A 13,453-nucleotide genomic window follows, 5' to 3' on the forward strand; every position below is an offset into this window, starting at 1 on the left:
GCTCGGCCGCAGCCGTGCCCGCAGCTGGGAGGGCTCTTTGCCGCGGCGGCCGGGGGGGGGGGGCAGGCGGCCCCGCGCAGCCCCGCGCAGCCCCGCGCAGCGGGAGGACGGGCGGGCGGGGCGGCGGCGGCGGCAGCTCCCGGCGGGCCGGGCCGGGCCGGGCCGGGCCGGGCCGGGCGGGGGCGGTGCGGCCACGGCTCCGCCAGGAAGAGCGCTGGCGCCACCTAGCGGCCGCGCCGCCGTGGCCGCTGCGCGGGGGGCGGGGGGAGCCCCGGCTGAGCGGGGAGAGGCGGCTGCCGGCCGGGGAGGCGGGAACCGGCACCGACCCCGCCTCGCGGGGCTCGGGACCGCGCTTTCGGCTCCCCCCCCCCTCCGCCCGGCGCAACTGCCGCGACAAGGGGCGCGGGGCGGCGGTTCCCGCCGCTGAGGGTAGTGCGCGGGCGGGCGGGCGGGCGAGCGGCGGCTGCGGTGCGGGGGCGCGCGCGTGGGTGGGTGTGCGGGGGATGTGTTGCAGGTGTCCGTGTGGGCTGGTGCACTCTCCTGCGTGAGGGGGCGTGCGCGTGTGGAACCGTCCCTAGGGTGCGAGCGCGTCTGGGAGGGCCCGCTCCTGTTGGTGCGTGCGTCGTGCGTTTTTCGCGCGGGTGAGCGTGTGTTTGGGTGCGGGTGTGTCTGTGCGGGTGTGTTTGTGCGCACGCACGTGCTGTCGAGTTGAGTGCGGGTGCACGTGTGCACGTGTGCGTGAGCGTGGGCACGTGTAGTTCTGTGTGTATGTGAGTGCGTGTGTTTGCGTGTGTGCATCTGTGTGCTTGTGTGATTCTCTGCATGCGAGTGCATGTGTGTGTGCACACGTGTTCTATGTGTATGTGCGTGCGTGTGTGTGTGAGAGTGTGCATGGATCTGTTCCTGTGAGTCTGTGTGTACGTGTGTTTTGTGTGTGCGTGCATACATGTGCATGTGTTCGTACACATCAGTGTGTGTGCCTGTGTGTGTACACGTGCTTCGGTCTTGCACACGTGCGGGTATGTGTTCATTCATACAGGTTTGCATGTGTTTGTTTTTACGTGGGTGTGCATATGGTGCGTGCGCGCGCATGTGCGTGTGTGTGAGTGCACGAGTATAATCTGAAGTGAAGCGCTGATGTACACGAGTGTGTGAGCTGGCAGATTTTGGCAAGCAGTCACGAAGCGTGGATGTTTGCATGCGTGTCTGCACGGGGGTTTGCATTTCCCCATGTTGAACAGCGTGCGTGGTTTTTGCATGTGCTTGGCGTGCGTTTGTGGAAAGGTGTGTACTGGTTAGGAACTGTTTTCAACAGGGCTGGAGATGTGATGTGAGGCTTTCTATGTATGTGTAGGTGCATACAGGAATTGGTATGGACATATATTTGTGTATATATAAATTATACATATATATGCAGTAGTACCACAGTATCACAGAAGATAGTGCTGAAGGAATCTGGAGAGGTAATGATTTGTCCTTTACTCCCAAAGCACAGTGCAAAAGAGGAGTTTGCATGGCCATGAGTCTGCTCCCATGCAGGTGTAGGGGTGAGCAGTGTGTGCCTGCCTTCCACCTTTACTTACAATTGTGCCCTGTTTTAGTGAGGCCAACAGGATTTAGCAGACCGTGGCCCTGCGTATGGCTGGCTGAACTCCTCTCTGTAGCTGTAAGACTGCATGTAGCTGGCGTGAGGAAAGAATATCTTTAGCTGCAAGTGCTGACACTAACCGGCCCCATCGGATCCATACAGGTTTGTTTACTGGGGAGAAGCAAAGGTACATATTTCACAGCCTCGTGTACTGTCTACAGCCCTCTCTTGCAGACACATAAGTCTTGGAGTGTGACTGTTGTAATTGAAATTTGGTGGGTCTGTTCGCTTCCTCTGCAGCGGCTCAGGGATGTGTTCTCACAAGTGTCACGAGCCCTGTGCTGGTGTTAAGGGCAGTGCCATGTTAGGATCAACTTTTTGACAAAATTTCAGTGGTCCCTGTTTTAGGTAATGTGGGATGGGTGAAAAATCACTCTGTTCAGAACCTGCCTACTGTAGTCATTAAAAGAATTCCAATGTATCTCTCTTAACTGTATATAAGTACTTACATTTATACATGTATGTATACATGTAACAGGAATCCATTTTTCAAGAGCGATTCAAAACTGAAGGGAGACTTGTACTTTCAGAATAGCACGAATGGCCTCATTTCTAGTATTCAGCTTTTTTATGTGCTTGGGATACAGTTCTGCCCTTATTTGCCCAAGAAAGCTTTCCAGCTCTGGAATTCAAATCTCATTGGGGTAAATACCTCATCAGTTATAGGGCAGAAGAAATAGATATTGAAGACCTAGATTTTTTATTATTATTTCTAATTCATGTATTGCATTGCTCAGTACTTCAATACCTAACTTGTGTAGGAGGTTTATTTTAGTGCTGTTAGAAGTCATGTCTGTCTGACATCCAGTAAGATTTACGCTGTGAGTTATCTGTAATGCTTCTGAAAATGAAATTTTGGCTCATCAGTTAGATGTTAAACATGAACGAATAAATGCTTACGGTTAAAAATGGGATGCCCAATGAATTTTTGTGGCCAAATTCCTACTAATTTTCAAAGACCCTTAGGTTTCCGAGTAATGTAGATGCATTTTTAAAAAAGTACTTCAGCGACTAGGGCAAATTTTAGGCACATTTGATAGAATTAATGCCAGGGATTGATTTTAATTTCTTTATAGAACACCCCCCACCCCACCCCTCAAACATTGTGATGTTGCATTTTTATTGTGGTTGTTAAATACTAGCATCCCATAACCTTTTGAGCGATTCTGGGTTCAAGCTGTAGATTACGCTGTATGTTTCATATTCATATAGTGTCCTCCTCCTCTTTCTTACTTTTCCCTCCCTCCCTGCCCTCCTTCTCCCCTCCTTCTCTCCTCCCTCCCCTCCTTCTCTCCTCCCTCCCCTCCTTCTCTCCTCCCTCCCCTCCTTCCCTTCTTTCTCTCTTCCCCTCCTTCTCTTCCCTTCTTACTCTCTTTCCTTCTTGTGCTCTCTCACTCTGTTTTTCTTCCTCCCTTTGTGTTTTTTCTCTCCCCCTTTCTCTTCCTCATTCTTTCTCTTTCTTGCCCTCTTTTTTTTTCTCTTTCTCCTCTCTTCTTTCTCTCCTCTTTTGGCATGGTCAAGCTTATTGATCATTTGGGTACCAGTCAAGGATGAAAGTGACTTGGCAAGGACCATTAAGTCAATCACTATGATTAAATACTCCCAAGAATTTTAAAATGTGCTGAAATCAGAAATGGGCAGATACTTAAATGTCTGACCTGTCAGGCCCATGAATATCAGCATTGCTAGTGGAAAACCTGTATCAGAGACCTGACAGTGATGGTGCTCCTTCGTGCTATTATTGTTGGATGCTTCATAAGGTAAACTACGCTGTGATACCTTAGTTACAGTATCTGTAAGCAGGCACCCTTGCCTCAGAAGCTCCAAGAAATAAATACACCAAAACAGTTCTATGGAATAATGTATTACTGTTGGTATTCGCATTTACCCCCTTCACAGTTCCCTGCTCACTTTGCCAAGGCAGATCAAATTTAAGTTTTGATAATTACATTACAAATTCCTCCTACATTTTCAACTGCATTTGTTATTCCTCATTCGGTGTCATATACTTTGTGTAAGGTAGCTGTATTTAAATAACTCCTACGTTTCGCCCCTGGGTAACTTCACTCTAATTGTAGATAGACTGATTGCTTTGCTTTAAAAAATGCAGTGGGGTCTTCCATGACAAATAACACTGTGAATAATACGATACATGACACTTGCAAGCACAGACAGCATATGTAGGCATGTGTAAAGCATATAGGCAGTGATATTTAAAAATGCGTATTTGACTTAGGATACAAATCTCATTCACTCATATCACATAATTCTTTTGAACATCGTGACCTAATGCAGAAGGTGGAATTTTCTGAATTCCTGTAACTTAGTCCATCTGGTTATAAACCCAAATATGATTGTCAGACCTAACTAGGATCCTGAACTGTCTACTCCTCCATTGGTGCGCCCTAACATTCTTCTCTTACCTTGAAAACAGTAGGAGAATGTTACAAATATACTCCCAAACTTCCATTTTCTCACTTACGCTTTTCAACGTGTGCTGGAATCCTTCAGGGGAGGTCACAAAGAGGAGGACACCATTGTGCCATCCCCAGGGAGGTGGCACTTCACTCCTTACCTCTGTTTACTCAGAGTAGAACAGTTTTACTTGTGTGAAACAGATAATGAAGTTTGGATGGGAAAGAGTGAGGTAGGGGTCATTCCACAAATGTTGGGGTGCTACCGTGTGCTGATGTTACTGCTGCATATTCACAGTACAGGATACAGCTGTAGCATGAAGATCAAGTATAATACAATGCAAACAAAGATGCAGTAAAGCAAATCTAGTGATGGAAATAGCTGGAGGGAAAGGTGCTATAATACCTACCTCCTCTTGACTACTTTTTAACTTGAGTTTTCATAAATAAGGTTCTAAGCTGCCTCTAGCACAAAATATCTCTGTTCAAGAAAACCAGATAGCAATATTCAAGAGTACCCATTTACACCCCTGAACAAAGGAAAAAAAGGAATATTTCTTTCAGATACACTGTTCACAGGGAGACAGAGATCATATGTTTCATAATCACAATTAGTTGTGATGTTTTAATCTCCCTATTAAATGTTTCTTGCATGTGCTAGAGGCCACATCTGAAATCTGTTTGGAGACAACAAAGAGCATGCAATTCTATTTTATGCAGCATCTCCTGATTTAGATATTGTACTATATAACACTTAGTTTTCAAGTGGAATTCAAGGAATTAGTTTTGTTCTACTGCTACCAGATTTTGCATATCTTAGTGACTAAATTTATTGTTATTGTATCAGTCATGATCAGTCAAGATGATCTTGGTGTGTAGTTGTGTTTGTCTGGGATTTAGCCAACTGACATTCTCAGCAAAAGCTGTCACCACTGTAATGTTCTCTCATCTCTGGTCAGCAGAGTTTGAGTTTGATGATTTGGAAATCCTATAGGGTGTGTGAAAATCAGAAGTGTCTGACTTCTTTACACAGACAGAATGACTTTTTACATGGTATGTGCAGTGAGGCCAGGCTCACTAAGATGTGTTACGCTGTCAGCTTCGGCAGAATTTATATCTTGATTCACCTGTCCTTAGTAACTGAGTGGTATATGTTCAAATTGCTATTTGAACACTAGCTGTATTACCCCTTAGATCTGGCAGTTTAGGACCTTTGATCCATGACCAAAGACGTCATTGTTTATTCTGCTCAACGCACTGCTTTGTTGAGATACGTAAGTGGCTCCCAACAAGCTCATGAATGTGATACATTACAACATTGCGCAGTGAAAGCTTGCCAAAGGGATGCTTGAATAGCAAAAGTTTAGAAAAGATATTTAGTGTGATCCTTGCACCAAATACAATTATTTACTATATACTTAAAGACAGATTATCGCCTGGAGTTCTGGATACCATGGACATAAAAAAGGGAAATTCCATAGCAGGGAACAGCTGCATGTAGTGTCAGTAGAACAAAAGAAAAGAAGAGGTAAAAATTGGGGGGAAAAAAGCATGGTAGAAAATTGCTATGCTTTATCACTGAAGTAAAAAACAAAAGAGAATTGTCCAGAATTGCATCAAATATTATCCTTCTGTCATAATAGTACTACTGCTGTACGTAAAGGAAAAGAAATCAAGAAAGGGTGGTGAGGTGCTGAAATAGGAAGAAAAAAGATTTCATTTTTTTTAGTGGATTGTGTAGGTAGGAAAGTGGGTGGGCTGGTGGGGGGAGATTAAAACATCCTTCCAAGTTCCCCTTTCCTGTTTGTATTAGATTGAGACATAGTAAAGGTATATTAAACATGTCAGTTATTTAACTGTCATTCAGTGGTAATCAGATGCAATGCATGTACTCTCATTCTTCATTGAGCAAATCTGAAATGCATTCTCACTGGTGAGTGTAGATTTTCTTAGTAAACTTCTATTTGTTAGCCAGGGGGTGAAAAGAATACTTCATAGAAAAAAGGTTTCTACTGCATCTCAGATTCTGTTTTAATTATTTATGTGACTGTTTTTTATCTGTATTATCTGCTGCATTGTTTAATGTTTAATGTTTTTAATGTCTTTGTGTGGTTCTTGGAATGTTAGGGAAGATAAGCACTGTAGATATAAAATTAATAATTAATTATTCTTGATGATACTTACAGAAGTTACATATATAAATCCTCCGGCATCTGCAGGAGAACAAATCTAGAAGGCCTCTGCTTTGCTGTTATTCTGCATGAAGGATTCTCCTTGGCTTGAACAGGAATTCTGTGCATGGAGCTGTAGAAAAACTAAGCCTGTAAAATATTGGTAACCTTGACTCTAATTTCAGATTGAAAATTATATAATGAACATTTATAAGTAGTTTATACCTAGAAGGACTGGCGTTCTATCTGCCTGCCATATATTCTTTAATGAACATGTAAGAGTTTAGAGACTGTTGACATTGCAGACAGAGTTGATAACCTGGTTTAGAGACATATTTCTGGATATGCAACTAAAGTATACTGATGGCTTTCAGATGCCCTATGCTGAGGTTATAAAAGCACAGGTAGGTTAGGAAATTTTGGTGGTGAGTGTTTAATCTTGAAGAAAAGACAGGCAAAAATGGAACTTAAATGTATCTGATGAACACAAATATCACAGCTGAGATTTAATTTTGATTCGTGACTGCATTATTAATTTGTCTCAGAGTGTTCAAGGTAGCCTAGTAAAATATTTCAGACTTTTGTTTGCATTATTTAATGTTAGACATTGATCGGAAGCTGGGGGTGGTTAAAGAAAGTGGGTGGAAGAGATTATTGGACTAGTTTCAGGCTATTTTGTTTCAGCTAGATATTTGGTATGCATGAACATAGCTAGACCCTTTTGCTATCTATTTCGCTCTGTACTCCACTCTCAAATGATTTATAATGTTTGAATCCCTTCCCCTGTTTAGCCGAGTGCAGTATTACAGCAAAGAATATATCGGTGCTGATTTTGAATAGCATTTCACAACCAGCTCTGTTGCTTGCTTCTTTTTCTGTATGGGCATCATGTATCACTTGGAGAATGATGAACTTAAAGTAATGAGTGGTGATGTGGTGATGCTGTAATTTTTTGTGCAGCTTGAAATGCAGATCTGGGCTGACCTGGATTAGGGTATGTGATAAAAAGCTCACCCCCCTCCCCCAGAAGAGCACAGAGACATGACCCCCTGGCCCAACCTCCCCAGGGCTTTCCCAGGAGAGCATCAGCCCCAGAGGCCAGGTAAGACCCAGCACCATGAGTCCCTGGGGGGGTGTTCTCCGGGGCACCACACAGACTGGGGGGTCCCTGCCCTGGGGGACAGTGCTCATTATGGGATGCAGGGAAAGAGCATGCTGGGATTGTGCGAGACTTATTATAGGATGTTTAGGGGAGGAACCAAAGGTGGGGAAATGAAGGGATCAGGGTGGTTTTGGGAGGAACAAATGTGCAAAAATGGAGAGATAAGAAGATAAAGGGGACCAATCAGCTGTTGACAATTTGCTGGTCAGAACCTTGTCTGCATTTCAGATGGTGGGCTGCATTTTTCAGCACTATGCATCTATAGTTTGCTTAGTTTGATGCTCTTGAATGTTCTGCTGCTTACCTATTTATTGTTTTGATGCGTAGCAAAATTTGTTGGCATAGTATGTACACTACTTTTGATTCTAAACTGTTCTGTGATTATTGTTTTTTACATGAAAATATAGAATGTATAACATTACCCATTGGCATGAATGGACTAAATGAACTATTGTTCTAAGGCCTCCAATTTCAGTTATTAAGAATTAAGTACTTCAATAAATAGAACGTACAGTATTACTATCCAGAGGCACTAATTTTTTATTTTGCATACTGTGCCAATTTATCACATATAAACAATTTCTGTCATCAAGTTCCTGTGATTTTTTTCTTCTGATTTATTTTTATTGCCTTAGGAATTCTAGTTTCCTATGAAGGTGTTAGCTACCTTTCTGAAACAGTAATCAGTTGCATTTTTTATTTCAGACATAGTGTCTATCCATATATGTGTTTGTCATTATTATAGAAACAAAGAAAAATGGACTGTAGTGTATTGTCTTACTGAATGTATGACTGTATGCATCTCAGTCTATTTGTCTTTTTAAGAAAATTGTTTCATTTATAAGCAAGCAGTTTCTTGTCTAAAATCCTAATAGTCTCTGGCAAAAGTATTTTAGAGATACAGTAAGCGGCATCAAAATATTTTATAATAAATGAGAAATAAGATTTGCACTAGAAACATTGAAGGGCTACAAGTAAAGAAAATAATGAGATCCTTGAATATTGAATATGTTGAAAAATTGACAATGAACTTGGGTGAGTGTAAAAGAATCTTTAGTAGCTCTACAGTCATTAAATGGAGCAAGTTCAATTTAATTGTAGATATTTCAGAGTTATTTCAAGAAAACATGTTGGAAATAATGTCAAATATTTGAAAGGCTACTCAAAATAATTCATTTGATTTCATTACAGTAAAATGTTGGAATATGTCTAGACTAAGATGGAAAATAAATAGCAAAATACAATATATACTATATGAACACTATATAATGTTTCAGTATAATTAATGCATAGTATAATCAAGCAGGTGGGGTAGAAGACCGGCTTGGCTGAACAGGGAACTCCTCTTGGAGCTCAAGAGGAAAAAGAAATTGTATGATGTCTGGAAGCAAGGTCAGGCTTCACAGGAAGATTACAGAGGTGTTGTTCACATACACAGGGAGAAAACATGAAAGGCCAAAGCTCAGTTAGAGTTGAAACTGGCCAGTATTGTGTCAGACAACAAGAAAGGCTTGTTAAAGTATGCTAATAGCAAAAAGAGGTGTAAGGAGAATGTTGGATCAATACTTGAGGGTTACCTGACAAATAGGGATGAAGAAAAGGTGGAGGCATTCAATGTTTTTTCTTTGCCTCAGTCTTTAATAACACTGATAGATCTTGGGCTGCCCAGTTCTCCGAGTTGGAGGACCACGACTGCGGGAACAGTGACTTTCCATTGGTGGACACTGAAATTGTAAGGGACTAGTTGTATCAGTTGAACGTCTGTAAGTCTGTGGGGCCTGTTGGGATTTATCCCAGAGTACTGAAGGCGCTAGTGGGTATTACAGCAGGACCCCTCTCAATTACCTGCCAAAGGTCTTGGGAGTCTGGGGAGGTCCCTGCTGACTGGAAGCTAGCCAGTGTTATTCCAGTCTACAAAATGGGTGTGAGGGAAGACCCAGGGGACTACAGACCTGTTAGGCTAACCTCAGCTCCTGGAAAAATTATGGAGAAGATTATACTGGGTGCTGTTGAAAGGCATTTAAAGAACAATGTAATCATCAGGCAGAGTCAACTTCGGTTCATGAAGGAAAAGTCCTGTCTAACTAATTTAATATCTTTCTATGATAAGGTCACCCACCTAGTGGATGAAGGGAAGGCGGTAGATGCAGTTTTTCTGGATTTTAGTAAGGGTTTTAATACTGTCCTTCACAGCATCCTTCTGGACAAGTTGTGTAACTGCAGGATGAGCAGGTTCACGATGCGCTGAAGAACTGGCTGAACGGCAGGGCTCAAAGGGTTGTAGTGAACGGGGTTACACCTGGCTGGTGACCAGTCACCAGCAGCGTTCTTTAGGGTTCAATTCTAGGGCCAGTTCTGTTCAGTATTTTTATCAGTGGTCTGGATACAGAAGTTGAATACACCCTTAGGAAGTTTGCTGATGATACTAAACTGGGAGGTGCCGGTGACTCATTCAAGGGACAAGAGGCCCTGCATAGGGATCTAGACAAATTGGAGCTTTGAGCTATGATTAACAGGATGAAATTTATCAAGTCGAAATGCTGGATTCTGCACCTGGGACAGAGTAATGCCAGGCACAAGTATAAATTGGGAGAGGAGTGGCTGGAGAGCAGCCCTGCAGAAAGGGATCTGGGGGTGCTCGTCGACAGCAGGCTCAGTATGAATCAGCAGTGTGTCCTGGCAGCCAAGAGGGCAAACCCCATCCTGGGGTGCATCAAACACAGCATAACCAGCCATCAAAAGAGGGGATTATCCCACTGTATTCAGCATTGGTGTGCCCTCACCTGGAATACTGTATGCAGTTCTGGGCCCCACAATTTAAGAAGGATGTGAAGGTGCTTGAATGCGTCCAGAGAAGGGCAACACGGCTGGTGAAGGGGCTGGAAGGAATGTCCTGTGAGGAGTGGCTGAGGACCCTGGGTTTGTCTGGTTTGGAGAGGAGGAGTCTGAGGAGCAACCTCATTGCTCTCTACAGCTTCCTGAGGAAGGGAAGTGGAGAGGGAGGTGCTGGTCTCTTCTCCCTGGTATCCAGTGACAGGATGTGTGGGAATGGTTCAAAGCTGCATCAGGGGAGGTTCAGACTTGGTATTAGGAAGTATTTCTTTACAGAGAGGGTGGTCAAACACTGGAACAGGCTTCCTAGAGAGGTGATCGGTGCACCATGCCTGTCAGTGTTTAAGAAGCATTTGGACAATACACTTAACGATATGCTTTAACTTTTGGTTAGCCTTGAATTGGTCAGGTAGTTGGACTAGCTGATCATTGTAGGTCCCTTCCAGCTGAACTGGTCTGTTCTGTTCCATACTGTTCTATTCTAAATATTTGTTTAACATGAAAATATTATCAAAATTTATTACATGTAGAGGAAAATACACCTTTTTAAAATTTTCCTCAGCTGCTGTATATAGATACTGTTTAACTGACATAAGTAAAATGATGCCATTTCACATTAACAGTTTATAATGGCCCTTACATCCATCTCTTCTCACATCATTACATATAGAATTTAGGGGAAACAGGGTGAATACAGAGTGGAAAAAATATTAGAAATGAGGAAATATTTCTGAAAACAACAAAGAAGTTGGAACTTGCTGAATCTTACTTTCTGTAATGGCTGTTTAGTAAGGTTTTTGTGTCATACTTACGAGCACTAGACACGTTTCTGTTCTCCTAAGAGGATGTATTAATCTTTGAATGCTTATTCATGAGCTTTTCTCAAGGGGATGAAGCATGTTTTTCTGCTTTGATCAGTGTCCATACTTTCCAGGTAGTATGTCTCCTATACTGAGCATCCAGTCTGACTCTCAAATCCTGGCAATCTGTCTGCTCCTGAGATTTTTACTAAGCACAGTTCCTTCCAGGCATCCTTTGGAATAAATGACTCAGCTGTGTTTCTTAAAGAGATTATTTAAGAACCAAGGTCCAGGAGAGAATTATAGGCTGATAATCTTCATATAATAAAATAACTTCCCTTTAGCTGAGAATCAGGTGTGTAAACTCCTGACACATTTCTTCATCATTCTTTATTTGCTAATTCAGGAAACCTTTTACTTGGAGGGCTGGCTGTTGTTCATCTGATTACTGAATGCCCAAATATCTTTGTGCTTTTTGCCTGGAGCTAAGACTTTGAATTTAGGGCTTAAATAACTTCTCTTGGTACCATATACCTTGTAGCCAAAGCAGAGGCCTGTGTCAGCTAGAAACTACAAGTGCCCTAATCAGCATTAACTTGCCTTGAAAATGAATATAAGGGTACTAAAATAAGGTACCCCCATCAATACTTATGTATTTTGTAATGCTGTGATGGCAGAACTAGACAATGCATAAGCACCTCACAAAGTATGTGAAGAATGTGATCATCAAAGGGATAAAGATGTGTGTAGTTCCATGCAGGGCAATTTGGGGAATACACAAGGAGCTTGACTTACAAGACAAGAAAAAAAAAGCAATATAAGCAGTATTGGGAGCAGATAAGACCCCTGCTTCCCCCTGGGAGGACTAAATAGCATAAAAACATCAAACATGGTAGAAATATGGAGAAGAAAGAAAACAAACCCCCTTCAGTTCTGAATTCTCTCATCAAAATCTCTTGGGCTTCATCACCTTAACCTCAGCAACTGAGAACCAGCAAGGACCATAGCCAATGGTGTCATCATGAGCTCCAGGGTGTTGTATACTCATAACTAATGTAGTATGTTAGTGTTACTGACAATTTTGTATATGTAGTAATGATGATCAGTAACATGCAAGAACTAATTATTAGCACAAAATGTGTTGTTAATGAATAAATTTAGTACGGTTTGGTTTTAAAGCTTAAAACCGGCCTGGTTTGTCAGTCTTCTAAACACTATATCACAGCAATCTCTTTATTAACTGATACATACGTATATATCTATAATATATGTGCATATATATATATATATACACATACATGTTCAATTGCACTAGCCTTAAAGTTGAATGTTAAAGCACTAACCATCGGAGAAGGAGCACTATGTTTTGTCTCTTCAGCCACCTCATCTTCTGCAGATATTGCTGCCATCTCGGGATCCTTTCAGGTCTGAGGGTGTCCCCTTCTCTTGCTTTCTCATCCAGACTAGCGGACTTCTCATTGCTGATATCACCTTTCCCCCATGCTGTCAGTAAAGACTTGGAAACTCTCTTTTTTGCTGGCAACATTCATGGAAGGAGCAGCTGTTCAACTTGTGTCTTACTCAGGAGGACACTCTTCTTGTCCCATGCTTAATGCTGAGTTCTCTATTCTCACCAGTCCTCAGAGAATCCTAGATCCATAATTTAATAATTTCTAAAATGAGGATTTTGTTAACGGAACTATTCAACATGACAGCTTTCATAGCATCTCACAGAAACACCTAGCATTGCACAAAGTGTTTGAAAATTAGATTAAATGGGTCTCTGATCTTGTACATCAGATGCTGTGTTCCTGTGAAAAAGATATGAGTCAAACAGCTGAAAATAATGTTGTTTTGTATTTTTAATGGATATGTGTAAAAGCTGTTCAAAGCAAATCAAATCAAAACTAACATATCTAATTCAGAGGTAGTAAAAGTGAAAATGTTGAGGAAATTATGAGTTGCTGAAGCCTGTGGATTCCAGGACCAGGGTTTCTTCTTTGCAGTTGCTGAAGCCCAATCAGGTGCCACCTGGGAACCCAGGGGGTCTCTCCATCCCGCTCTCATGCACGCTGCCGCTGCTGTTCCTGCTTGCAGGTTTGGCAGGTAGTGAGGCTGAGCCTGAGGTGCGCACACACACACACAACTGTAACATGGCTGGCAACACAGACTACTGCAGACAGGGCACTGTCTTTAGCAGCAGCCCCATGAACACCAACAGCACTCACATAAAGCAGCCCAGTCCTGCTTCTCCTCTCTGGCTGATCAGGACTGAAGTGAAAACACACATACCCTGACTATGTAGATTCACAAACAAACATACAATCACAGATCCCTTTAATATCAATGTGGCCTTTCAGTCCATCTAACACCCATGACTGGACCCTGGGCCCCTTACCCATCATGCAGGTCTCCTACTCGCCACT

General features: G+C 42.6%; 1 long non-coding RNA gene across 1 annotated transcript; it reads left to right on the forward strand.

Moving 5' to 3' along the window:
* The first annotated feature begins 1,236 nt into the window (after nucleotides 1-1,236).
* On the forward strand, nucleotides 1,237-8,643 carry LOC138684602 (uncharacterized). Its single transcript, XR_011323851.1, has 2 exons — nucleotides 1,237-1,750; nucleotides 6,249-8,643. It is a non-coding gene; the product is annotated as an uncharacterized lncRNA (long non-coding RNA).
* Nucleotides 8,644-13,453: the final 4,810 nt, after the last annotated feature.

Source organism: Haliaeetus albicilla, chromosome 3 (assembly GCF_947461875.1).
Source record: "Haliaeetus albicilla chromosome 3, bHalAlb1.1, whole genome shotgun sequence".
Classification (NCBI taxonomy): Eukaryota; Metazoa; Chordata; class Aves; order Accipitriformes; family Accipitridae; genus Haliaeetus; species Haliaeetus albicilla.